Source organism: Corvus kubaryi, unplaced genomic scaffold, assembly GCF_017639235.1.
Source record: "Corvus kubaryi isolate FWS band 111438036 unplaced genomic scaffold, C.kubaryi_AGA036_p1.0 37386, whole genome shotgun sequence".
In the NCBI taxonomy this organism is placed as follows: Eukaryota; Metazoa; Chordata; class Aves; order Passeriformes; family Corvidae; genus Corvus; species Corvus kubaryi.
The window spans coordinates 2709673-2734766 of NW_024581128.1; the positions used below are offsets into that span (position 1 = coordinate 2709673).

Below are 25094 nucleotides of genomic sequence, written 5' to 3' on the forward strand. Positions count from 1 at the left end.
AGAGGGTCTATGTAGGTAATGCATCACTCCTTTAAAATTTGTCATATCTGGGGTTAAAAAAATGAAAGACTCTCTTTTTTCCCCCTATAAAAGGGGATTTTATATCCAAAGACACAAAGGTAATACTTTCTCCATTGTAGCTTCAATATTTTTCTTTTTTTTTTACCCAACAATGGTGAAAAGATGTGATTTTTACATGCAAATAGGAAGAAAAAGCCTGAACACACCATGGGAACATGTTTAAGAAGTTGATTTATGTTTCATACTGAGCCTTACACCTGCAGTTCAAGCAAAACTCAACTTTGCCGCCCCACAGAGTCTAGTTTATTAGGTATCAAGGAGTCACAAGAAGCCATGTAATTAAAACTGTAATTAACTGGAAAAGGAAAGTGCCACCTGAGTTTTGAGAGGCTGTCAGTTTTATTTCCATTACAGCTTTCCTTCTGCTTCTTTTGTCTATAGGGTGCTTTTTTCCCTCATCTTGATAAAGAAAAACAAATTTGGGGTTTTTTTCTCTCTTTATTAACTAGAGAAGCCACCAAATTCTCTTATGTCTTTACTACTGGGAAAAAATTGAGCCACTCAGTTTTGAGCTCGGATGCAGGTTTCTCTCAGCAGCATTTGCAGCTGTGTTTGCCAACAGGTGTCAAGTGTGGTCCAGGCAGAAAAAAAGCCCTGAAATGTCCTACCGGCACAGGGTCAGCTGAGTTCAAAGCCCATTTTAACAAAACATAATCAATGCCCTTTAAAAAGGGGATCGGCAGTGCCTTGTTAAAATGCATGACCTCGCTGCAGCAGGCAAGCCAAGCACCAGGCGTCCCTGGATCTGGCACGTTCCTCCGAAGGCTGCTGGATCCTGACGGAGACCACCGTGGTATTTCTGTGGGCAGGACAAGGCCACACGCAGCAAGACAAAAACACGTCTGGGAGAAATATGAGGTGACGTGATGAACTTTGTCAACCAGAGAAATTAAAAGTGAAAAGGGGCCCAATCCCCTGGCCAAAGACAGTAAATCTCCCAAAGATTTGGGTGAGATGTGCAGCCAGTCAGGTTCTCCCTCTGCCTCATGCACCCACCGGAATCAAAGTCCTGGGGAATCAGAAAGAGGTGCCGGAATAAACACATAATTATTTTATAAGGTTTAAAGAAGAAAAGACAGGTAAACTTGAAAAAAAGTCATAGTAAAACATAGTTGAAGAGTAATTACATAAAAGGGTAAAATGATGACAACAAAGATAGGACCTATCTTAAGGGTCATTACAAGGGAGATCTATGAATATACAGAAATTTTTGCAGAGCAGGTGTTTGTCTTTGACTGGCTTATGAAGGGGGTGACTGACATTCTTCATTTTCCATTTAACAGGTGACAAAATCCCATCAAGTGAAGTACCAGCCTTGAGAAGGGAAGTTATTATTGTAAAAAGCAATTTTCCTTTGGTGTCATTCTGATAGGCTTAGGGGTTTTTTCCCCAGCCTTAATCATTTGTATCCTTTCCCCTCCTGAAATAGCCCCAGCTTGCAAGGCAAAGGTCTTGGGACCCTCTGGGTTTGAGGGCAGATCTCGATCAGCACTAATCTGGGGAAGTGAGCCGGAGGTACCTGCAGCAGATGACACACAAGGCTCAGCTTCTTATTCAGCTACAAGTCAGCAGGGGCACCCCATGACCATCTGTGGTCTATAAATTACAGTAACACCAGCACACACTGCTTGTAAATCACCAATGAACAGGCTTTACCTTATGATACATCACATGAACCTTGTTGGATATTCCAATAAACTCTCATAAACCATCCGATATAAACTGTAGATTATGTTTCTTTGGGGGGCAAGAGAAAAACCTGGGCTTTTCTGCACTTGCACAAACTTCTTATGGGTGAAATGAAGATGTGGCCTGAGCTATGGTGTGTGTTTATGCACCATGTTTTCTTACAAGAGAGATTTCCTCTTCTCTGCCATCACTATTACCATAAATATTTCACTTTCCAAGAGTGCATCAGCCTTGAGGTAACCAGGGTTGTCATTCTCCTGAAAAATAAAAAGACACTACTCATTTGAAAAATGCAGTTTTATGTGAACCTGCATGACTTGTCCTCCATCCTTGCTTCACCAAGCACAGGTAGATTAACAGAAGAGGCTCACCCATGTCCTTCCCTTTTGGAGGAGCAAGAAGATCCAACACACGACCTCAAGTCCTGGGATATCTCTTACCTGACATGATGGAGCCCACGTCTGCAAGGAGATGCTATGAGCAGATGTTTTGGCACACGGCTGTGTGTTCCCACAGTACACAGCTGGTTGGGACCGCAGACACTGCTCTGCTGAGAAACCTGGCACTTGACTTCAAACTTTCTCCCAAGACTTGACAAAGGACTGCTTTTGAGAATTATATTAGTAAGTCCTGCATTTAGCCTGTCATCTTGGGAAAAAAATAATCTGTAAAACAAGTTATTCAGAATGTGGGGCATAGGCCAAGTGAACACTCTGATAAATGTTATTTGACCAGCTTTTTTGCTGACCATGAACAACTGTGGGCTGTAGTGTAGACAGCCTGCAATGGCTGTGTCACAACTTCTTGGCAAGTTACTTAGTTGAAGCTGAAATCCCAGCCCCTCCCAGGAGGTAGTGGGAGCCCTGCAGTCATCTCACTCACACACAGCATAAGTTTTCTAAGGTAATATTATTTTTATCTGTGTTGCTAAAGGCTGTTGGGGCTGGGTGCTCATCACGATCCATGCGGGTGTGTGGGTGTGTGGGCGTACGCCTGCATCAACACACATTTAAATTCATTGTGTGACTGCAACCAAACTGGTCAGATATTCCCCCCTCATGGAGACAGGCAACCAAGGCAACCATGTCTGCCTTCCCCAGTAGCAATGGGATGAACTCAACTGTCTGTAGACATCAGAGAATCTACATCTGCAAGAGCAATCCAAGGGAAACTATCATCCCCTGCTCCCTCCAGTTGTGAGCATACAGTTAATTAAAGCTCATACCAGGACCACCAGCATTGCATGATCCCAGTGTAACCCAGAAAGGCTGCACCTGACTGAAACCCTTTCAACAGTCTCAGGAGCAATTTTCAGCTCACCAGAAGTGTAAATTTGTAGCACTTATTGAGTCTAGGTTTGGCCTGTCTAGTTAGTTTAGTTTCAGAAAAATTAGTGACTAAAATAAAGTTGACTTTTAAATCTATTTTACTCAGAAGAAAACACACCTCTATTTGAATGTTATGTTAAATTTTCCTGGAGAAAAAAAGAGACAGTTCAATATGGAAATAGAATTAATCTTTATCAGCACAGAAAAATACTCTTTGATTTTCAGTCAGGGAATTTTTACTTTGTAAACTTTTAAATTTAGAAGTAATGTATAAGGAGGATCTTTGCAGTGCTTTTTCATCCAGCAAGCGAACCAAAACCCCACAGTGAGGCAGTGGAAAGCCCCAGATCAGGTCTGGGCATCATGGCACCGTGGCTCTACTGGGCTCACCTATGAAGACCTCCCACCAGGGGTTCCTGACCATTCAGCCTCCTCCTTTACCTTTCCACTGCCTTCTCCATCCGTCCCTTTCTGTACATTCTGACAAGAAGAAGTGATAGTGCTATTGCTGTTTTTTAACAAGATTTGGAAAGCATTCAAGTGCCTGACTAAGTGGTTGGAAACAAGGAAGCAGAAGGATGTTTTGGCATCCTGCGATGTGTGCATGAAGAGCACAGACACAAACACATTGAATGCACATACTGTAAAACAAGATTACAAGGAAAGTACAGACTAATAAAAGCCTATTAAAACATCGTGGAGGCTATCGCTGCTCGCCTGCATGCCTACATATTTAAAAAAAAAATATTTCATGTGAACATGCAATTCAAACATGACTGATCACAGATATAACTTTCAGCAACCTTTAAATGCATAATGCCATCCTGTAATTAATGTAGCCTATCCTGAAACTTGAGGGATTTATTGATACTGGCAGAAACACTTGAAAATAACTTGGGGAAGTTCATGACATACCTTTTGTCTCAAGGGATTTCATTCATTTTTTCCCCTTTTTTTTTCTCTTCCAGCTACCATCAATAATTTCATTCAGAGCCCTTACCATGTGACAACAAATGCTGTTGGAAATCCTCAGCAGAAAGTTTGAAGAATGTACCAGCGTGGAGAAAGAGTCTCATTGTGTTTTTATTTGTTTTGTTCCCTTTCACTTACAGTGAAATATATATAACCATGTCCAAGGGGATTGCTTTTGAGGTCTGCAATGAAAAAAAAAGCAAAATCAGGCCATAGGCATAGCAAGCTGAAAAAGGATTTTATCTAAATTTTCCAGGAAAATCTATGGCCATCCTGTTAGTTCCTGCCCGAGCACACAAGGTAGGCCCCATCACTGGAATGTTATCTATTGGTACAACCAAACACACATTTATGGAGGTAATACAACATTTATAAGGCAAACAGTTGGGTGAAAAAACCTTTGCATAAAGCCCTTTCCTGGAGGAATGTAGGTGTCAACACTCATCTTGGGGAAGGTGCTGGTCTGTTGGGTTGACAAGTCATAAGAGACAAATCCCAATATTGTGGTGCACGTTCCTCATGTTCTACAATCACTGCAACCGCAAAACTTGGCCATGACCCTACAGACATGTATTTAAAATTTCTGCAATAACAAGGATAAGAAATATCCCATCATTTTTCTAGGAGAGGGTTTCAATACCCGAGGTCTGCACAGTGCCAGCACATGATCACAGCATCCAAAGCATCAGATGGCTGGTTATTCTGCTGTTACCAAGCTGCATCTAAGTAGGTTAGTGGAGTGAGCTGGCACATGTTCCCCCTCACCTGATCTTCACATTTCTCTATGGTTTCTCTAAATATTGTAAAGAATTTCTTATGTGGGACTATTTTATCATCAGGTAGTATTTTTGCCTGTGAATATTTGTACACACATACATAGGATTAAACAGAGTAAGGCAAGAGAATAACATTTATTTTAGGAAATTGTTCAGGATTCTTTTTGTTGTTTGTTTTGTTTTGCTTTAATTTTTTTTAAGATCTTTTTTTCTTATATTTTTTTCTAGGGCCTAAATTTGAGGTACTCCTGTCACATGACGTCCAAATCAGTCATTTGCACCAAAAAAAGCCAGCAATACCTGGGAAAGTACGCCAAAATGTGCTTCTCTGTTACTTGTTTCATTGATTTGAATGCACTGGGTACATTTCAAACAGCAAGCAGAGACACACGGAGGTATGAATGGCTCCACTTTAAATACTGGGGGGAGCCCAAGCCATCTCTACAGCTTCTCCAGCCCTTCCACTTGCTTCCCACTGTACTGCATTGAGTAGCCTGGTTTCCTCACACTTTACTCTGCCACATCATCAGACCTTTCCAATAAAACAGTGGCTCTAGCTCAGTGTCCACAAGACCCCACTCCAGTAAACTGGGGCTTTATTTTTGTAGGAAAAAAGCACCATTTTGTGTTTTCTACTACGTTTAGAGAGAGAGAAGGTAGGGGTCGGCCAAATGTAATACAGCCCTTTTCCCCTCCAAGACTGAGGAGGAAGAAATTGTGCATCAGGAACATAAAAGCTTCTCACTGACTCCTGTCTGGCTGTGGCAGGGATGGGCTGACCAACCAAAATGGGCATCCCTCCTCCTTTGAGTGGCAGGACAGTTCCTGGCTGGCCTGAGAGATGAGAGATCTGTGCTGACACTGAGGTTGGGAAGGGTGTATCCCACCACTAATGATATCCCCCCCAAAAATGGACATGGGAACCTGCCAGGGGAATACGTGTTGGTATTTTCCACCTCTCACGGGAAAATCAACTTAAAATAGGAATTAAAAATGGGATTTAGCTTCTCACCTTCAAACACTCTTTTCATCTGCTTTTATATATTTCAATGTATCTACAGATAATGGTTAAAAATTACTTACATTGTGACAAGCCCCTCTCCAGCTCGTTCAGGTACCTGACTTCAGGATGCTGCCTTCAGGGTGAAGCAGTGTACCAGGTGAACTGAAGTCACCATCCAAGGTGCCTGCAGAAAACAAACAGCAAGTGGGATCCACCAAATCAGTGCCTTCTCTTCCTACTTCTACATGAGAATTTTTTTGGGGGGCTTTTTTTCTGTCAGGGCCATGGATAAAACTGATGCTGTTTCAGGCAATTGAAAAAAAAATCAGCCAAACAAACCCATGATTGGGCATTTCTGTTGCAGGCAAGCTCAACATCTTTCCCACCGGGAGTGGAGCTCCATTCTCCAGCCCAGCTTTCTCCTAGCCTCGGTCCCCAGAGCACCAGGAGAGCCCCACTGAGGCCCCAAAACCCCCAGGAGCAGCATGGAGGGGCCTGTTGTGCCACCATCAGAGGGTTGAAGTTATCAGCTGCAGGGATGAAGAATCTGAGGTTGGCTGTCAGAGCACTCCGAGCTCAGGAGGGGTTTGGAGCAGTGCAAGCTAGGGTTACATAAAACACTGACTCATGCTGAGAAATCACGAGTTTTGAAAGTTTCAGCTGAGGGACGAGCAAAACCTCAAGCTGCATGTTGCTTACAAATCAACAGGAACTGGGGGATGCCGGGGACCTCTGAAAATCTGGCCTTGGCGCAGGGTTTTATGAAGCTCTGCCACTACTCCCAGGAGGAAGAGAGAGCCATGTACATCTGTCAGGGGGAAAATATGGTCCTTCTTTATTTCAGGGGAAGTCAGTGTGGGCATTTCAGCTTTATCCATTGGAAAGAACTCCTTAAGACAGAGTAAACAGAAGTCAATTTTTTTCCCTCTGTTTTTTTCATGCCACTGTGTATGATATTGAAAAGTACGTCATCCAGAATATTTACTTTTTGTTGGGATATCTAAGCATGCAAATGTTTGTGGTTTCATTTACCAGGCAAAAACAGTTGTGGATTTTGGCAGTCTGAGTTGGTCTATGGTTTCTGTGAATGCCTGGATGTGGTTCTTCCTGGGGCATTACGGGTTACTCAAATCGTGTCCCATTATACAGGTAATTTGTGTGCCACAAAGATGGTGTGTACATGTACAAAAGAAGTACAAGACCAAGACTTCCTGCCATGTGTTAGAAATACTGGCCAAAATCATTTGCACTGTGATACTTAAATCAGACTTTTAAAATCCCTGGTTGGAGACATATGCAAGTAGTTGATTTTTGGATCCTTTACAATTTTCTCTCTCTCTTCTTATTTACAGTAGGTACTCAGCATCTTTCTCTCTCTCTCTCACACACACACATGCACATAAAATCAGTTGAATTATTCAGGGGCTTTAATAAAGCACTGGTTGCCTGATTGTGTTTGTCCAAATTTGAAAAAAAGTGTTTCCTCCTATCAAGCCTTATTTCTCTTTTCTCTCAATCACAGTCTCTCTCTCTCCCCTCAACACACTGATGGAAAAATGAAGATGTGCAGATGGGCTGTTCATTTTCAATCAGTTTAGATATGGCAACAGGAAAAGAAGAGTGTTAGAAACACAGTTGTATGTGAGGCATTCCAACCATCGTGTTTGGGCTGCCTCTGCATCACTGAAGTGTTGATTATCCATCCTAAGCAGAGCCATATGAGGCCAGAGGGAAATGTAGTTAATGGAGAAAAAACTATTGGCAAATTGCATGCCTTTCAACCTTGCACAATGGGATAAAAGAAATATGGATTAGTGCTGGGGTCAAAGTTTTTATTATGTGAAGTACTAGATGTGCAAGTGCCTGAGTTTCTAATGTAAAAAAAATAGCGCTAAGTGTCTAAATACACACATACAGATGCATATATATATGTATATACATGCAAAATATTTATAAAAATATTTATTCAGGCCTTTTTGTTTTGCAAAGCTCCCTTCAACATACTCCCAGCAAATTTCTCAGTCTGCACTGCAATTACTAACAATTTAAGCACCTTATGAACTTTTGTAGTGACTAACACCACATCTATGCTTTTGGCACACCATGGTCAGAAGTTGTTTTAGCAACAGCGGTATGTAAAGCAGATGCACTATTTGTGAGGCTCAGAGCCCTTAAAAATCATTCCTTTCTCTCTGGGCTATCGGCATTCCTGAGCCCTCATGATGCAGCTGCCGAGCCGCTGGACAGCCCACATATGGCCATGTGCTGAACAATAGCAACTCGTTGTTGTTCTTGTTATAGGCATCACCATATGTGTTTATTAGAAACAGCAATAAAACGATGACGGGCTTCTTCAGCTATCCCCGCTGCTTGGGGAAAAGAAAAGCAAGGGAGAGATAAAATCAGAGGGTTCTCCTCAGCTTTGGGGGAGCTGTACAGTGGGGCAATGCAGTCCCAGTCTTTAGGGAAGTGTGGGTGTTTATTTATTGGTAACATTGCCAAATTACTAGTGGTCCTATAAATGGACACTGAACCTACGTTCTGTTTGATTCCCTTTTATTAGAGAGCTGCTGGTAACTTGGAAAAACTGAATCCTGAAAGTGTTGGCATCTGAAGTCCTGTTCCACCAGGACCCACCTGTGAACAACTTGCCAAGTCATGCGGGAGAAACACCCCAGCACTTTGAAGAGCTTTGGATGAGGACCACACTTGTCATGTATTTCCATCACAAACACAACCAGATAGTGTGGGATTGCCCTCATCGTTGGGCTGCCTTGAAACTACTTTCAAATTGCAGTAATTTGTGCTGGGGATTTGACGTTTTTCAGATGGAGGGGTTGAGGTGGGCATCAGGAGCCCAGAAAACCAACAGAAATGGTTTAAGGCTGTTTTGACATCAGTCTAAAGCCAAGGGAGTCATAGGGAAGGGGTGTTCAAAGTTAAAAGTGGAGATTAACTAAGACAGTCAAACCGAACATCTGAATCCTCACATGCTTCAGGTTCTGTATTATTTCTTTATGCTTCCTCTATTTTCTATACTTTAAAGCAAGAAGAGAAGAAAAAGGAAGTTTGTGAGGAAAAACCACCAGAGTTAGTAATATGATGTATCTCAATATGTAACATAATTTTGATATCCCTGATTGTTATAAACTGTATTCATACACAGGGAAATCAGTGGGATTGAGTACTTAAAGGAGATGTGAGCCTCTGCATACATGATCTATATTTTTCATGTTCAAATCTTTATATTTTCTTGATAATTAGTAGTTTCCTACTTGCTGTCTTTTTGAGATCAAAATAAAAAACCTTGGCCACTGTAAAAACAACCCAAACCAACAAACCAGCAACAAAACACAACCAGTTTAAAAAATGAGTTTGCAGTGCTGACTTTTATTGATTTTAATGCGACCTTCCAGCTATGGTAAGAATGCCATTTCCACTCTTACTTATTTTTTACTTCCTACCCATAAAAGTAAACAATTCTAGACAATGTTTTACATCCTTGAAAAGTTCCCAAAGCAGGATTTTCCACTGAGGCTGCATTTCCCTTTCTCTTTCCTTTCCCTTCCTTTCCCTTCCTTTCCCTTCCCCTTCCCTTTCCCTTCCCCTTTCCCTTTCCCTTTCCCTTTCCCTTTCCCTTTCCCTTTCCCTTTCCTTTCCGTAGCACAAATCAATTTTGTGGCTATACCAAAACTGCAATGCTAAATTCTGTTATCTTTAATTGCATTGCTAACAGACTAAATTGTGTAGTTACTTAAACCTCAGCGAGGTCCCTGCCGTATTCCCCTTTTGCTCATAAGTTATTTTTTACAGGCTATTGTTTTCTCTCCACAAAAATTCAAACTACTTTTTCTTTTGAATGAACCCATCCACTACTTCTCCACTTATCAGTTTGGAAATGTTGCTGTATTGGTTTCACACAGTTTGAAAACTTTGTCTTGAATGGTTCTTTCTCTTGGCTTATTTTGTCAGAAGTAACGGTTTTTCAGCAAGCACCTTCAATTCTGCTTACTTTCAGTTATTGTCTCCTGAAATATCAGCATGTGCATTAAAAATAACCTGTTTATAATTCTTGAAGGGCAACAATGGATCAGACAGCTTGTTGTACTTCTTGTTTATTAGCAGTAATCCCCATTCCGCACCTACAAAAGACAATCAGGGCTTTGCCACTGAGTGAAATAAAAGCAGGATGAGACCATATGGTTCTTGTTAAACAAGCCTCATCTTCCTATTGTTGATACTTATCTCCAAAATAAAGTATTTCTGCAGAAAGCATATTCCCATAGCATATTCTCTTTCCAATGACCAGCTGGTTGCCAGTTTGTTATTTGCACTGCAGTAGACCACTTTCATCTATTTCTATTTCAGTCCAAGAACACCATTTGTACATTGTCCAACTTGGAAATGTTAATCTGACACCATTGGTCACGGGCCTTTTAACTTCAAGTGGCAAACTTCCAGCTAGCTGCCAGTTGAGCATTTACATTGGAATGTTTCTTAGCCTAGAAATAAACTATTTGTTAGCCATAAACATCAGCAACATGCCAATAATTTCTACAACACATATGTAGAAAGGTACAACCCACTCCACTTTGCTGTTGTCTCTTCAATAACCTCCTAAGTAGCTGCCTGGGGAGATGCTGCTTGTCTTGAGCCAAGATAAATGCATCTATTTCCCTCTCTATGCATGTACATAACTTTTATTTACATTCATGGAAGTTACACATGCATATTAAACAGCAAGAAGCAGGACCAAAGTTAGGATGGTTGGGCAGGACTCTCACAGCTTCTCCCAAGATCCTGGACTGCCATAAAGACTGAAACACCTGGAAGATCCCAATGCAAAAATATCCAGTTGCTTTGGCATTATCCAAAGCTCCCTGCACACAACCTCGAGAGCAGTGTTCAGGAAAGAGGCAACGCTGGATGTGCTTGAATGCAGCTTTTTAGAAAGCAGAGTGGCATGAGTCCTGTGGGATTTTGCTTAGGAGATTGCTATTACTTCCAGTAATACAATTTAAGCTTCCTGAAAGAATATTATACTTTGAGCTCTTTTCAATGAAGTAAAAAACCGAGGCAGGAAAAAAAGTTCTCTTTGGTTCTGTGATTTAACTTAAGGAGTGTTACGCAGTGACAAGTGTGTGTTTCATGTACTTTGATTGACTCTGTTAAAATAAAACATTTCCTTTTTACATATTCCTGCAATGACCTGTGGATGGGAGAAGCTAAAGAAAGACTTTAATGAGTTCAAAGTGTAAACTTCATGAATGATTGGAAATCTCATCCTTTAAAGAAAAAAAAAAATAGCGACAGTAATGCCCTGTTCTCCCCTTTGTTTTTCCTATTTAGTCAGGTAACAGATACCCATAGACTTTTGTATTAATTTTGTTGTTCCAAATAAAAAAAAATAAAATATCAGATTAGAGAAGAAGTTACCAACTGACCCTACAGAAGTACTTTAACAAAACCTCGGAGGACTGAGATGTACAACTTATATTACTTCTTAGCACCTACCTGTGCATTTAGCTCAGCATCCCCATCCACCTGCACCTCACAACCATAAGGAAAATGAGATTAAAATGAAAATACTGGCCAGCATGAAGAGCAGGATCCTGAAAATGCTTGCTATGTGAGCTAAGAGAAGATGTGCACCCCACATCGGGCTGGACTCCCTCAAAGGCTCACAGACTCTCCTTCAGATTCCAGAATGGAACAGGGAGAATTTTTAGTGTTAGGGACATGATTTACAATGTGATTTTGCATCTTAAAGACTCAGAGGCTAAAAAAATTCCTTTTGCCATAGAAGTCACGTGTAAAAGGTGCATTTCCTACCCACCTACATGTCTGGACAGAAGGGTGGTAAGAGACGCTCACTGTTGTAAGAAACTCCAACACCTTGGGTAAAAAGCAGCTGTAGTGTGAAACCAAGGACTTCTGTTTCCAGTGCTGCAGCCCACTTCCTCCTGCAGTCAATGTGACTTCTGTGTAAGACATATCAGTTTAATTCTGACCTTTGCTAAATTCCTACTGCTTGATTTTTTGTACCCTCACCATTCCTTTGGGTGGATGAAACATATACAAGCATGTAACCATCTACTGTGCACCAACATTTTGATAAACATACATTTTTCTTACCTCACCTAAGGCTCCTCTTACAATGAAATGAAGGCGAACAAAATATTTTGACATCTCGAAATACATTCTCTTTTCCGGGAGAGCAAATAAATAGACCTGACAAAAAATAATGTCATAACAATCAGCAACTACAACTCGATCCTTGCTGCTGTAACTTGAAACTTGTAAGAGAAGGTTAAAGTAACCAAAGTCTGAATTCCTGGCCAATATAAAAGCATCTACTCCTTTTGTGTTGGGTTTTTCTGTATGGCTAATCCTATTTGGGGCAATCCCTGAGCTTGATACAATAGCAAAGTACTTTCCCAAAATGATGACGAAAATTTGACCATGGGAAATTGGTCTTGTTGACTCCAGTCAAGCAATAAGAAACAGGACCAGGCAGATCTGCAGACCAGGGGAGAGTGCTTGGACTCCAAAGGAAGAAGAAAAGCAAAGCCCTCTCAGAAGAAATCCCATCGGGGAAAAACAAAACTCTGCAAAAGGGAACAGGACTGAGAAGACTGATGAGGAGACTCAGGAGGAACCCCAGGACACCAGAGAAAAAGGGTTATTGAAGAAAGACTCAGAGAACTTAAAAAGACAGGCCTGGGGCTAATCTTTCTGCTGATTCATTTTTTCCCCCAGTTTGTTTATTTGCTACAATTCAGATTTTAGAGCAATTAGTAAAATATCATGCAAATATTCCCTGTGTGACTGCACATGAATAACTTTAATTTTGCTAAACATTTGTCTCATCCTTCCAAAATACATCTGCTGTTTGCATTTAGATATTCTGCTGAAATATTGGGAAGTAAATTACTGTTTTTATAAGATATTTATGAAACATCTTCTTATTTGTATACTAAATATCTTTGACTATCACGGCCTGGTTTTTTGGCTGATGTTTGCCTTCCCCAGGAGCATCCATGCCCTGTTTCAATTACAGACTGGGCTAAGTACCATCTTGTGGAAAAGCTCCAACTGGCTGGGAATGGCTCAGTGTACACTCATACCAGGCTGAGAGAATAGTACGTTATCTGCCAGCAGTCTGTGACAGAAAATAAAAAAAATACAACCCCAAAACAAAATACAAGGTTGCGCACGTGCACAAATTACATGGTTTTGCAGAAATTCTGACATGACACCACAGGAGTATGTGTCCCTCCGCTCAGATGCTTCTCTAAATGCCCTTATGGAGAAACAAAAATTAGGCTTGGACGCTGCTCCCAGTCCCTGCTTGGTGAACACACGCCATACAGGGAAGTAAATTAAAACCATTTTTGACTGTTTTGTTCTCTCAGGGTTGTCCCAGTCTCTTTTCATGCAGAGAAGTCCTAAGGGGTAGGTTAGTATTGCAGCAGCCCAGCTGAGCTTGTGTGTAGATCTGTTTCCAAGTTTTCAAAGAAGATGAGAAAAATCAGGTCATTTGTTATCTTCCAGCACTGACTTTTGGGGTAGGACCAGTAATCATAACCCTAAGGGCTGCCCCCCATGAGAAAACAGGGTAGTTGAAGAAGGTGGAGGAAAACAAACAACCAGATCTATGTGCTGCAGGAACTGGAGAACCTTGATGCTTGATGATGAACCAGGGACATACCTGAAGTAGCTTCAAGCCTGGGTACATAGAGCTGTGGGAACTCAGGGCGTGCAATGAAACCCTCCTGAGATGCAGGTGAATCCTAGATCTCTGCCATCGCTTGTTCTATACAGGATCTGCATTGCTGGCAGCCCCCAAAACACTTCATGAAAATTAGCTCATGTAGCTGTGTGAGCTGTAGCCATGTGAGAATGGACACATCTGTAAAACTCAAAGTTATGCCTAGTTATCCCTTAAACCCTAGCCTAGACATCTCAGGAGCTGCCACGGCCCCACAGCCAATGTGTAGCTGTGCTGTGTGCTGTCTAGGAAGCAAGAAAAAACAAGGAGTTTTTGACCCTCCAAACTTCTCTGAGTATTTGAGACTTTGTGTCCATTCATGGATAGTGACTTGGTGTGGATTCCTTGTCCAGACACACAGTGTTTCTTGCTTAGGGGGTTATGAGGGTTCAGTTCAGAGGTGCTGGCAGTGGAGTTGCAAGCAGGAGTTGCCAGAGGTGCTGGCAGAGGATGTGCAAATCAGATTAGCATTTATCTCTTCATTCCATTCAAAGCTGCTCCATCCCTACTCCACAGGTAAAAATTGAATGTCCATTTTAAAAGCAAATGAACTGAAAGGAGAAGAAGAGGAAGCCAGAGGCACGGGGCTTTGCATTTAGATGATCTAAATTCTGGATTAAGAAGTCTGGGAAAGAGATAAGGAGATTGAAACACTTCAACAACACTTGTCATCTTAACTCACAAATCCCACTCTGGTTTGCTATTAACATTACCTACATGGAGTCCAGGTTTAAAAATAATAAAAGGATGGTATAAGCTGACTCACCCTTCTCTTGCTTGGACACCATGCAGCACCCTTAACACTGCTTGTATGGTCACACATTTGATTGGCCCAAGGACCCCCCAAACTGATGCAAGAGGGCAGGGAAGCAAGTAGGAGGGGTGTATCAGCGTGGATCAGTCCTCTGATTCTCACAGCAAAATAATAACAGCCTATGGCTGTGTGGCCAGGTTCAGGCTGCCTCACCAAGGTCTGTTGATACCCACATGCCATGCTAAGCCCTGCCTGCTGTCCCAGCTCCATGGAGCCCAGGGGTCTGGCAGGGATGACACTGGCAATTGTGCAACCCTGCTCAGCCACAGATTTCCTCTGGCACCAGCAGCACAATAGTGGGCCTGTTGGTAAACGGGAATTGTTTCCCTGCCACAATAGGGCTCTGGATGAAATCATTCCCTGATACCAGGCTGCCTCGACATGTCTCCTCCGCTCCCCACCCTGGTTTAGTTGGTAGCGCCTTCCTGCTCCCTGTGGGCCTCAAGTCCCTCATAAAATGACAACACAATAAAACAAAATAATAATGGAATCCATATAAGGCTTGATGTCTTCATTGCTCCTAAGAAAAAGTGCCAAGGGAGCTTCACCTGAACAGAGGCAGCAGATTCTCAGCATTGGCAAAGATTTTTTAAGAGGAGGAAAGAACATTTTTCAAGCTCTGGAAGCCAGCATCCATCTCACACATCCTCAGCTGTACACCTACATAGGAAAAAAGCAGGTAGTTACAGGAAATGAATCCCTGGGTCTGGCAGATATATATGAAGTTAAGCTCACCTTAACATCTAGGGGCTGCCTGAGAAGGGAGATGACTGCTGACAGCCCCACTGCAGAGGCTTTGGCAAGGCTGGACTGCTCCCATCATCTCCCTTCCTGGTTGCATCAGGGACCATCAGGCTCTTGCAGAACATTTTGTGGTCAGAGTAATTGCATTGTGCTGTCTTAAAGCTGCCGAGGCGTGGCCCTAAATAAAACCAGAGCCCCGGTCTCACTCCAGGCACAGCAGCCCCCAGCTCCCTGCGCATGCAGTCTGATGCACAGCCCAGTCCAGCCCCGCTACCCTGCTTTTATTTTAGTCATATGGTTATTAATGAATTTTTAATTGCATAGAGGGAAAAAAGATAAACATATGATTTGGGACAAATACATACATGTCACTCTCATATCCCTCTGTATTTTGGTGTCCTAGAACCCAAATGCACCATTTAATTATTTGTGCTGGGAGTGCCAGAGGAACCTACCATTTATTTATATGGTTAAATCAGCTGCAGATGTGAGTGTGCTTTTTCCTTCGTTCTTTCTTTCCTTCACTGTTGGCATTTCTGACATCTCCAGGATTTCCCCCCACACCCTCATTCAATGAGGGCATCTGAAAAGCATTGGGAAATGGCCTGCTGATCCCTCTCCAGTCCCGTCCACAGGGATGGGCATCCCACATCACTCTCACAGGACTGTGCTATTCTCTTGCTCAAAAGCAAGGGGTTTACAAATTAAGACCTCAAACACCAGAAGTAAGGGGAAAAGGAAATTTTCCTGTGCCCAGGAGAGTTCCTCTGGTGAAGGAATCCTTGCAGCTGAGACCCCACAACTCACAGCACCTGTGGGCACATGCTGGAGGAACTGAGTACCACAGGGAAGGAGAATCATGCTGTTTCCCGAGAAGCCCAAACCAATTTTTATCCCTAATAACAAACCACTCCTTTTCATTCTTTTTGACCCTGTAAGACATTGAAGTGATCTCTGCTTTTCATTTTTTTGGCGGCAGGGACTATATGGTGCATCTGTCTAAGCTGGGCTTTGGCAAAACCTACCGCCTGGCTATCACTGTGACTTGCTTGCATCAGCCACGTTTGGTGGTTTGGGTTTATCCCTGTGAAAATCAGGCTCAGCATGAGCTTTCAGCATTAGCCAGGTGACACAGTGAAGTCAGAGATGCTTGTTTGACTTTCAGAAATGCTATCAATTTTCTCGTTATTATTTTTCCACCCAGTATCATGTTTCTTTTCTTGAATAGAATTCATGTAAGCAGGGTACCAGCCACTCCAAGCAGCATGCCAACAACTGCCATCAGAAATCAGGACAAATATTGCTCTACCCCTTTTGGCAGGAGAAGGCAATCTCTTTCTGCTTTACCTGGAAGACAGTCATCAAGACTAAGTATCCCTGAGAAGAAACTTAATGCTGCACTTCAGATTCTTTTGGTCAGAGACTGATGTTTCCTAGTACCATCCTAGGATGCTTAAATGATGTGATAATAAGTGGAGTAGAAGCATTGAGGAGGTAGGACCATTAGGAATTGATGATTCATTGTTAAACTTCTAGACATTCCTAAAGCTGATGTGCACATGTTGAAACCACACTCACTGTTGGAGAGCTGGAGTGTGAGTGGTGCTGGGGGTGTTGGGTGCTGGCTGCACCACCCCACCAAGGCAGCCCAGACACTTTTCAAAGCCAAAGACCATCTCTCTAAGGACATTTCCAAGTGCAGAACTCCTCTTGGGGAGCATGGTCACAACATGACTGACACTATCTCTTTAAATTGACCCATATATGAGGAGGATAACTTGGTTGCTCTAATTTGCATTGTAGCAATTATCCACTATGATCACTATGTAATCTGGTTCATCCTATATTATGTGAAAAGGTAAAATATCCGTGAAACTGTTTCACCTAAACATATGTATACATGCAAAGGCTCACGATGTATTTAAATGTGTATAATTATTATATTTTGTTAGTTATCTAAATAATTAGGTTTTTTTCTTATGCTTTGTTTTTCTCATAAAAAATGCATAGAAGCCTAAGCAGATATACATATGTATGCATGCATGTATATTCAATAATATGGTGTGTGTATAAATATATATGTACACATATATGCATATATGTATATACAGATTTACACAAACATATATATAAATGTACGTGCATGTCTCTACCTATCCATATGTATGGACACATGCTGGGTGTATAAAATGACTGACTACTCCAGCACTGTTCCAAGGTGCACTGAGTCCCATGATACAGACTACGAGCCTTCACAACAGCTCCCAGGCTAGACATGCAAGCAAGACCACTGCTACATAACAGCATTGTCCCTCTTATACACTATGAGCTGCTTTCATTAAAATTCAACAAATTTTTAAAGAGGGTTTTTTTTTGCAGGCACTATTCACAAGCCTTATTCCTCTTCTGCTCTCTGTAAAGCCATCATCCTCTCTGCCTGGCTGCCAACTTCTCCTGAGGCAAGGGCAGCATAACCAAACCAGGTCTGATTATTTGGTATAAAGCACAGATTGCTGGCTTTATTGCCATTGATCTGGCATACCCAGAGGACCTGAAATATTTTAAAATTATCTCTAAAGTGACTTCCTATGTCTTATTCCATAGCGGACACATTGCAAGCAGCATATAGGCTCCTCAGCAGCTCACTGAGCCAACTGAACTATATATATTTTTGTGAGTTTTGAATGTACAAAATAGCCTGCCTGCTAGTTGATGATGGCCTTGCTCTGTGATGTTTTGGCACCTCCCTGTTGCGGCTGTGCTTGCCGAAGGGCCATGCTCCGGCTGCATGCCTCACTGCTGGGAAAAGTGCCAGAGGCTGCTGGGGACAGGGTCCCAGCCTGCAGCACTGCAAGGCACCGCAGTGCCATTTTGAATTAAAATATTTATTCCTGACATCTTGCAAGAGGGAAAGAAAAAAAAAAATAAAAGCAAAAGCTGGCCATAATTCAAAGTCTCTGCAATGTCACTGGGAATCTTCCAAAAGGCTTCAGTGAGAGCAGGATTAGCTCCCCTCATATATACATAAAATTTGTTGTCTTTTGCATATGAAAGAGGTGAAGCCTCTGCTCTCTTCACCTATTGCTTTTAAGTGTGATATGAACAGAGCCGTATCTGTCCAAAAAAAAAAAGAGTCATTGACAAGGAAGACTAGCTCAAATACTGAGACAAGTTTGGCCACGTTCCTGGAGCGAGACCAATGCCAAGAAAGACGTGAGCTGGTCTCTAGATGCCATTGATAATATGATTTGGATGCTTGTTCGAAAACTCTTGCTATGTCCCTGTTGTTGTTTATTCTGATAAACCCTTCCTCATCCTCTCCTCTCCTGCCTCACCCTCCCTCCCACTGTGCAAGGATGCCATATTGCAGCCAGGCTGCAAAGGGCTGGGACGCCTCTAGATTTCTCCCAGCTGGAGTAGCAGACACTAAAGAATCCACAAAAGCAGGAAAAATTAAGATGGCAAAAGGAAAACTTCCCAAGATGTGGTGCTTGTTGAACTGAGGGGCTTCACACAACTCCACTTCTCAAATTCCAGCTTCACTGCCCTTCTATTCTCCATAAACGCAGTCAAGTCTCTGTAGATCAGATATGACTTTACCTAATATGTAATTTCTGTGGATTTTTCCGCATCCCTCCTCTCCTCTGGGGAGTTGTTCACTGATGCCTGTCTATCCCATTGATACATTAAGTCTGGAAATCTGGTTAATAATAAGGCTGGTGAGACAACATATTAAAAGCACCTGAATGCAGCTAGATCACCCACTGCCCCATGAGCCTCTCATGACCAGAAAGATCAGTGACAAAAAAGTGACAAAAACCATTGACCACCACACCCCAGTTCCTCTTTTCTCAGCAATTTGTTCCAAGTACATGCAAGGAACCTGTATGCTGTTTCAGAAAAAGCACATTCATGAAATGGGGGTTTACAATAGGATTGAACCAAAGAGTCAGTGCTGGAGGGGAGTGAGGCTGCAGAGGTTTCGCTGGTCTGGCCACATCCAGGCTGTGTGGTGATATCCAACAGAGTGGTGAAATCAGAGCAGAAGATTCACTCTTATATACGTGAAAACACATGTACGCATAAAATCCCACTGTGAATCTATGAAAACCCTGAGGATGAGCACAGGCTGGTCTTCATTAGCATTTGGACAGAAAAAACCCGCTTCCTTGTCTTATTTCTGGACACTGAAAAACATCAGCACTTTTTTGCAACTTCTTGAAATATTTTCAGCATGTGCCTGGCCCAGCTTTTCCATGCACCCAGGGAATTATGGAAATACAGAAGACTGATGGAGCTGCTGGAGAGAGCAGTGGCATGGTTATGCCCAGACCAGCAAACAGAAGAGCATTTCCAGTGCATGCTGAAAATTCAGATTCTGTCCAAGTCTTTGGAGAGCAGATGTCAATTATGAATCACATGATTACTCTGCCATATTTTTCCGGGTTATGCTCATTGACTTAGATAAGGTATCATTTTTCACCTACAAAATATGCTGCATATACAATAAATAATATGCACAGTACCATAATAAATATTCAGTATATATGGTGTGTGCATTATAGTGGTCCTGGTAGAGTTATAGCAGAACAGTCAAGGCTGAATTGGCATTTTCATTATAAAGGCTGATAATTCAAGATCAGTAGCAAAAGACAATGAAATACCATCTGCTCTCACACAAACAGCTTTTATAGAGGGGTTTTAAGGTCTTGATGCAAGCAGTTCTGCAGAGAGGACAAAAATGAGAGAGCTCCTGAGACACTGACTCTCACTGTCAAAACCCTTCACTTGATTTTGTTCCCACTTAGATGGCAGTTGATGCTTTTCCTAAATCTCTGGCTTCTGGAGCCGGAAGATACTGTGAGCACTAGTGTTCTCATAGGAGATATAAAGAAGTGTTTCCTAGACTTACTGCCACAGTAGAAAAGCTTGCAAACTGCAACTCACCAACCAATACATAGATGGGGTTAAGTAGTCCTCTCTGCCATGCCTGGACTTCTCGACACTGAGGAGCAGCAACACACACTCAGCACTTGCTGAAGGCCGGGATGGTTCGGGATGGGGCTGCTGATGACTTCTTCCAGTGGTACCAAGTTCAGTAACTGAACCATTGTAACCATTTTACAGTGTCGCATATTTCCAGAGATCTGACCTCTTTGAACTGAAAATTACCATCTCTCTTTAATGCCATTTCTGTGGTAGCTTGTATGTCATGGCATGACAAGAACTCAATTAAATACTGCTGACCCAACCATATCACTGGCTTATACAAAGTCTTCACAGCATTTTAGTAGCCTCAAGGCAACCTTTTTATGCCCACTCAGCTTCTTCAGCCCATCAGGTGGAGGTTGCACAGGAATGGCTTCATCTCAGAAGAAGTCTTTGGAGCATTGCCAGGAGGTGTTCAAAATGGGGCTGGATGGACCCAGGTGAGCAACTTTGCTGGTGGGGAGGGACAGGGGATGTTTCCCACCAGAGGGTACTGAAGAAGAAGGCCTGGTGGTGGGTGACAATCTCTTAGCACATCTGCTTGCAGAGGGCACGTCTGTTTACACCTTGAACTAATCACAGTGACAACTGGCAGTGAAAACCTGGATGTGGGAAAATCCATGGGAATTTTGCCCAGACTTTTTCCCTGAGCTGTTAGACTCATGGTTCAAATGTATTTCTGCTAGTATATGGTACCTTTCCCTCCAACAACCAAATTTATACAGACTTTTTAGCTCAAACCCAGGAGGCACTGAAGCATCTTCCCCCCCAATTCCTAGTGCCAAAAAGGACGTTGATGCTGCAGGGTGCAAATACGGGTAAGTGGAAAGACTCACCTGTGACCATGTAACAGCTCCCTGCCCATCCTGACATGTCTAACAGGTGAGTTTGCCCATTTTGTAATTCTCTGCTTTGCTGGCTGGCTCTGTATTGATGATAAGTATTATTCACACATCATCACAGCCTCAGTTCGGCAGCCCTTGAGCCTGTTTCCAAAAGAAGCTGTCACAGACAATAAACACCAAAGTAACCCCACTTCCAATTTAATTGTTTTCTCAAAATATCACTAGCAATTAGACTATATTAGCAACAGATTGTTTGCAGTAGCTCATTCTCTCAGTCAAAACTGGTTTCTTTCTCTTTTACAATCACACAAAACATCTGAAACTAGAAAGTACCTAGGGTGGTGGTTTGCTTTTTCTCTTTGAGTCAGAATCAAGTAAACAACTGACATTACTTCAACAAAAGCCAAAATATCTGGAAAATGCAGGATAAAAATATGGGATGGCTGGGATTTTTTTAATGTTTACAATTTATTGTGAAAGTTTTAAGAATATACAGTGACAGCACTGCCTGCAGTACAGTAGGAAATGACAGTCAATAAATAAAACTAAAGGACTGTGCAATAAATAAATACAAGACTAATATAAAATGTTTGTAGCAGGCTGATCAGTTTTAAATCCTTTGCCTAAGGCTGATTTTTACAATAAACAAGCCACGCCTGTATGCTTTTCTTTATTGGTGCTGGATGAGCCCAGTTATTTATGGTTGGGCTCACCTTCTTCCCATGGGATTTTTGCCCATCTCAGTCTTTTTCCCCTTTAAAAAAAAGAAAATAAAACCCCAAGCAGAGAGTAATCCTACCCAGAGGTAAGGTGCACCTACTCCCTTACTGTTGTAGCATTTAGGCTTTATGGAGATGCACTGGGTCCATAGAGCCATAGCATGTGTACCCCCACACTGGGGGAAGCCAGAGCCATCATTACGTCCTATATGTGCCCTTTGCTGTGCTGCGTGTGTCAAACTGTGTCCCATGGTGTCTCTGGGGATTTTTTTCCGAGGCCAGCTTAGCCAAGTAACTGCAATCTTTTTATTACCTTTGGTGAAAAACATTAGCCCATTCTTTTAAGCGGTGCTGCACGGTCGAGGGGGCTTGGAGGGCTCCAGACAAGCGTCTGCAAAACCATCTCTGGCTCAGTGGCTGTGATCACGGGCTAGGTAATTTGTTTGATTAGAGCATCCGTCTAAGACAAAGAAAGTGTAGTAGAGTGAGTCAGGCTCTGGTCTCATTTACAGGTCTGGAGATGCATGGAGGAGCTATTACAAGTGACCTGTGACCTGGCCCACCCTCAGGTGAAACGGCTTTGCCCAGTCACCTCCTGTTAGCCTCAGCCAAATGATAGGCTTTGGGGAGCCCAGGACGCACCCATGGTTCATCAGACAAGACAATATCAGACCCACCAGCCCAGCCCCGAGCTATGCAGATGTAAAAGCAGATGAATTTTTAAAAAAATAATGGGCTTTCAAACTTATTATGGTGATAGTGTTACTTACAACAAATCTGTCTGCAGTTTCGGGGCTGCAGAGATAAAAGCCCTTAGGAAAAATGTCAGTGGCTTGAGTTTATTTATATGTAAGGTAACCATGAAAAATGTCGGCATACCACTAATTGTAGGGCATATTTATTCTGCACAAGTTGTTTTCCACATTAGCACAGTTGTTAAAATGCAGTTTTGCCTCAGGAATATTATAACTTTATCTTCTGTAATTATAAATGTGGATGTTGCTGGGGTACTATATACAGTGAAGAAGAAACATAAGAAATGGGCACTGCAAGGAGGAGAACAAACAAAATTAAAAATGCAATGTAGTAATTATATGTAACATACTTGGGAAGTGGGGACCCATGGATAAGCTAGCAAAGCAGCTAATATCATGTTAGATCCTGGCTTTAGATTTGTATGCCTCCTCACTTCAAATCTCACCCATGGTTTACACTCAAACCAACTAACTAGGAGCAGTTGGCAAGGCAAGCGTTTATGTGCAGCAGCACATTAATCTGCCCCGTGCAGTCATATTAGTCTCATAGTAAAAGCAATTTTACTATGAGCAACTAAACACAGAAAGCTGCAATACAATGGCACAATGGAATTACCATACAGCAAATGTTTAATGAATGATGATGTAGGACAATCTTTTGAAAGGGTAGGAGATACTGCCTTGAGAAACACCTGGCAAATAAAATTGGGAGTTTTCCTTGCGGTGTGAAGAGGCAAAATTCAGACATGATTTGCTCATGTGGAGCAAATTCCCAGCTTGCCTGGGAGTCAAAGTTTTCTCAAGAAAGTTGTCACTGAGAGTGAGACTGTGGTGGTGACAGCAGCCTCCGGAGCAGTGGGCGCATGGGTTCATCCCATTGCTTCCACCTCTTCCTTCAGGTTCCATGCACCCCAGGTATGGTGCCTGCACAACACACAAACACGGATGAACACACACACACAAATTTACATACTGGGACCAGGAATCTGTTTCTTTCCTCAGGGAGGAACCATTTAATGGTGCAGGAAAGCGCTTGGTAGCATTTCAAGATTTCTGGGTTTCATTTGTTTTACTGACTCCTTATATTTATACCAAAAAAGCAGACCATTCCATCCTGAGTTTAAAAGACAGACAACACCAAATTTCCACTAATATCTTGGCAGGGGGCAAGTAGAAACATATTTATCATACCACTACTATTCACTTGAGCTTATCAGCAAAAGCTCTGTTCATGGGCATTATCAGAAACCCGTCAGGAATAAACAATACCTGGGAAGTTCAGTGTGGTCAGGAGGTTTGTCAACCAAAATCCTGGAACATTTCCTTTCAGCTCCCCCTTTAACACCCTGTTCCATCTCTCATCCACTACAGCCTTCTTTTTTTTCCTTTTTTTTGTTTTTCCCCTCCAAGGATTCTTACTGCCCTCTAAAGGCTCCTGATACTTCAATCTCCTTTCTCCTTCCATTGCATTTCTCCCCATGCCCATCCCTTTTTCCCTCCCCTCAAGGTTTTGGCAATCTCCTGCTTTGCTGAATGGTGCAAATGAAACACTCCAACTCTCCTACTTTTTTACTCAGGGATATCTGTGGCCAGCAAGAAAGCTGGACAGTGATGTACCCTGAGAGTTCATCAGAAAAACAAGGAGAGGGTCCATCGAAAGACTTGGACTTCATGGTACCCAATTTGCCTAAATTATTTTTTCCTGAAACCAGGCATGATAGCGTGTTCCTTCTCATTTCCTCCAAACTCATTTATCATTCTTCAGACCTCCCCAGACCTAACGACATGGAGCCTCTATCACAGATGAAAATCTCCAACAGGCACAACTCTCCTGGAGCTTCACATCGCAGACCATCCCAAAGTGCATAACCCTGAAAAGTCATCACCTCAAAGGGCTGGAGGGGTTTTCCAGAGGTCACCAGTCCCTTCCCTGGCCCATGGCACCTGTGTCATTCCTGACAGAATGCTTATCTTTGGGTTTTTAAGGCCTTCAGTGCTGAAAATGCTGCCACCTCCCCAGGCAGTGTCTTGCACTGCATTGCTGCTCTTATCACAAGAGGGTTTTAACCTGAATCTTTCTTACTGCAATTTAAACTCATTACTTCTTGTCCTATCTTCAAGAGGCATGGAGATCTGATTGTTCCCTTCCTCTTTGCAGCAGTCTTTTACATTTTTGAGGATTGTTTTGTTGACACAAACACTTCTCTACACCAAAAGCACCATCTGAGGAGAGGTTTATCTCTCCATCGCTGAGGCCATAATGTCCACTGGCAGCACTTCTATTGTAAATTCACTTTGTAAAATGAACTGAAAACTGAAATGAGACCTCATTGAAAAGCTCACATTATGGGGATTTATACTCCCTCTTTGCTGTGCCTTGAAATACAAACAAGACTATTTTTGACTTACGTGTAATTGAAATAAAAATAAGCAGACATAGCTTTGCCAAATGCCAGTGCTGAATACTCATCATTTAGGACCTCAGGAATTATCATCTGGACTTAAAAATAATAAAATTTCAATTATACATATGAAGCTCTTTGTAATTGCCATCTGGGCTAGGTTCTTTCAGAGCTTGACCTGACTTCTACTCACTTCAGTCAACTAT

The 25094-nt window shown here is 42.3% G+C and overlaps 2 long non-coding RNA genes across 9 annotated transcripts in view; one reads left to right on the top strand and one right to left on the bottom strand.

Moving 5' to 3' along the window:
* Positions 1–10112, top strand: part of LOC121668699 — a 36255-nt gene extending 26143 nt beyond the window's left edge. For all 6 annotated transcript variants that reach the window (XR_006017515.1, XR_006017518.1, XR_006017516.1 and 3 more), the window contains 4 exons: positions 4211–4370; positions 5075–5154; positions 6214–6998; positions 8413–10112. This is a non-coding gene — a long non-coding RNA (uncharacterized LOC121668699). The remainder of the gene's footprint in view (positions 1–4210; positions 4371–5074; positions 5155–6213; positions 6999–8412) is intronic.
* LOC121668700 lies at positions 82–21390 on the bottom strand. 3 transcript variants are annotated; one of them, XR_006017523.1, is made up of 5 exons: positions 21004–21381; positions 11985–12080; positions 5930–6033; positions 2211–4252; positions 82–2027 (listed from the first exon to the last, which is right to left on the bottom strand). It is a non-coding gene; the product is annotated as an uncharacterized LOC121668700 (long non-coding RNA). The 3 variants fall into 3 exon arrangements; XR_006017521.1 differs by having other exon boundaries at positions 82–4252; positions 21004–21390; XR_006017522.1 differs by lacking the exons at positions 11985–12080; positions 21004–21381 and adding an exon at positions 6189–6272 and having other exon boundaries at positions 82–4252.
* Between the last annotated feature and the right edge of the window lie 3704 nt (positions 21391–25094).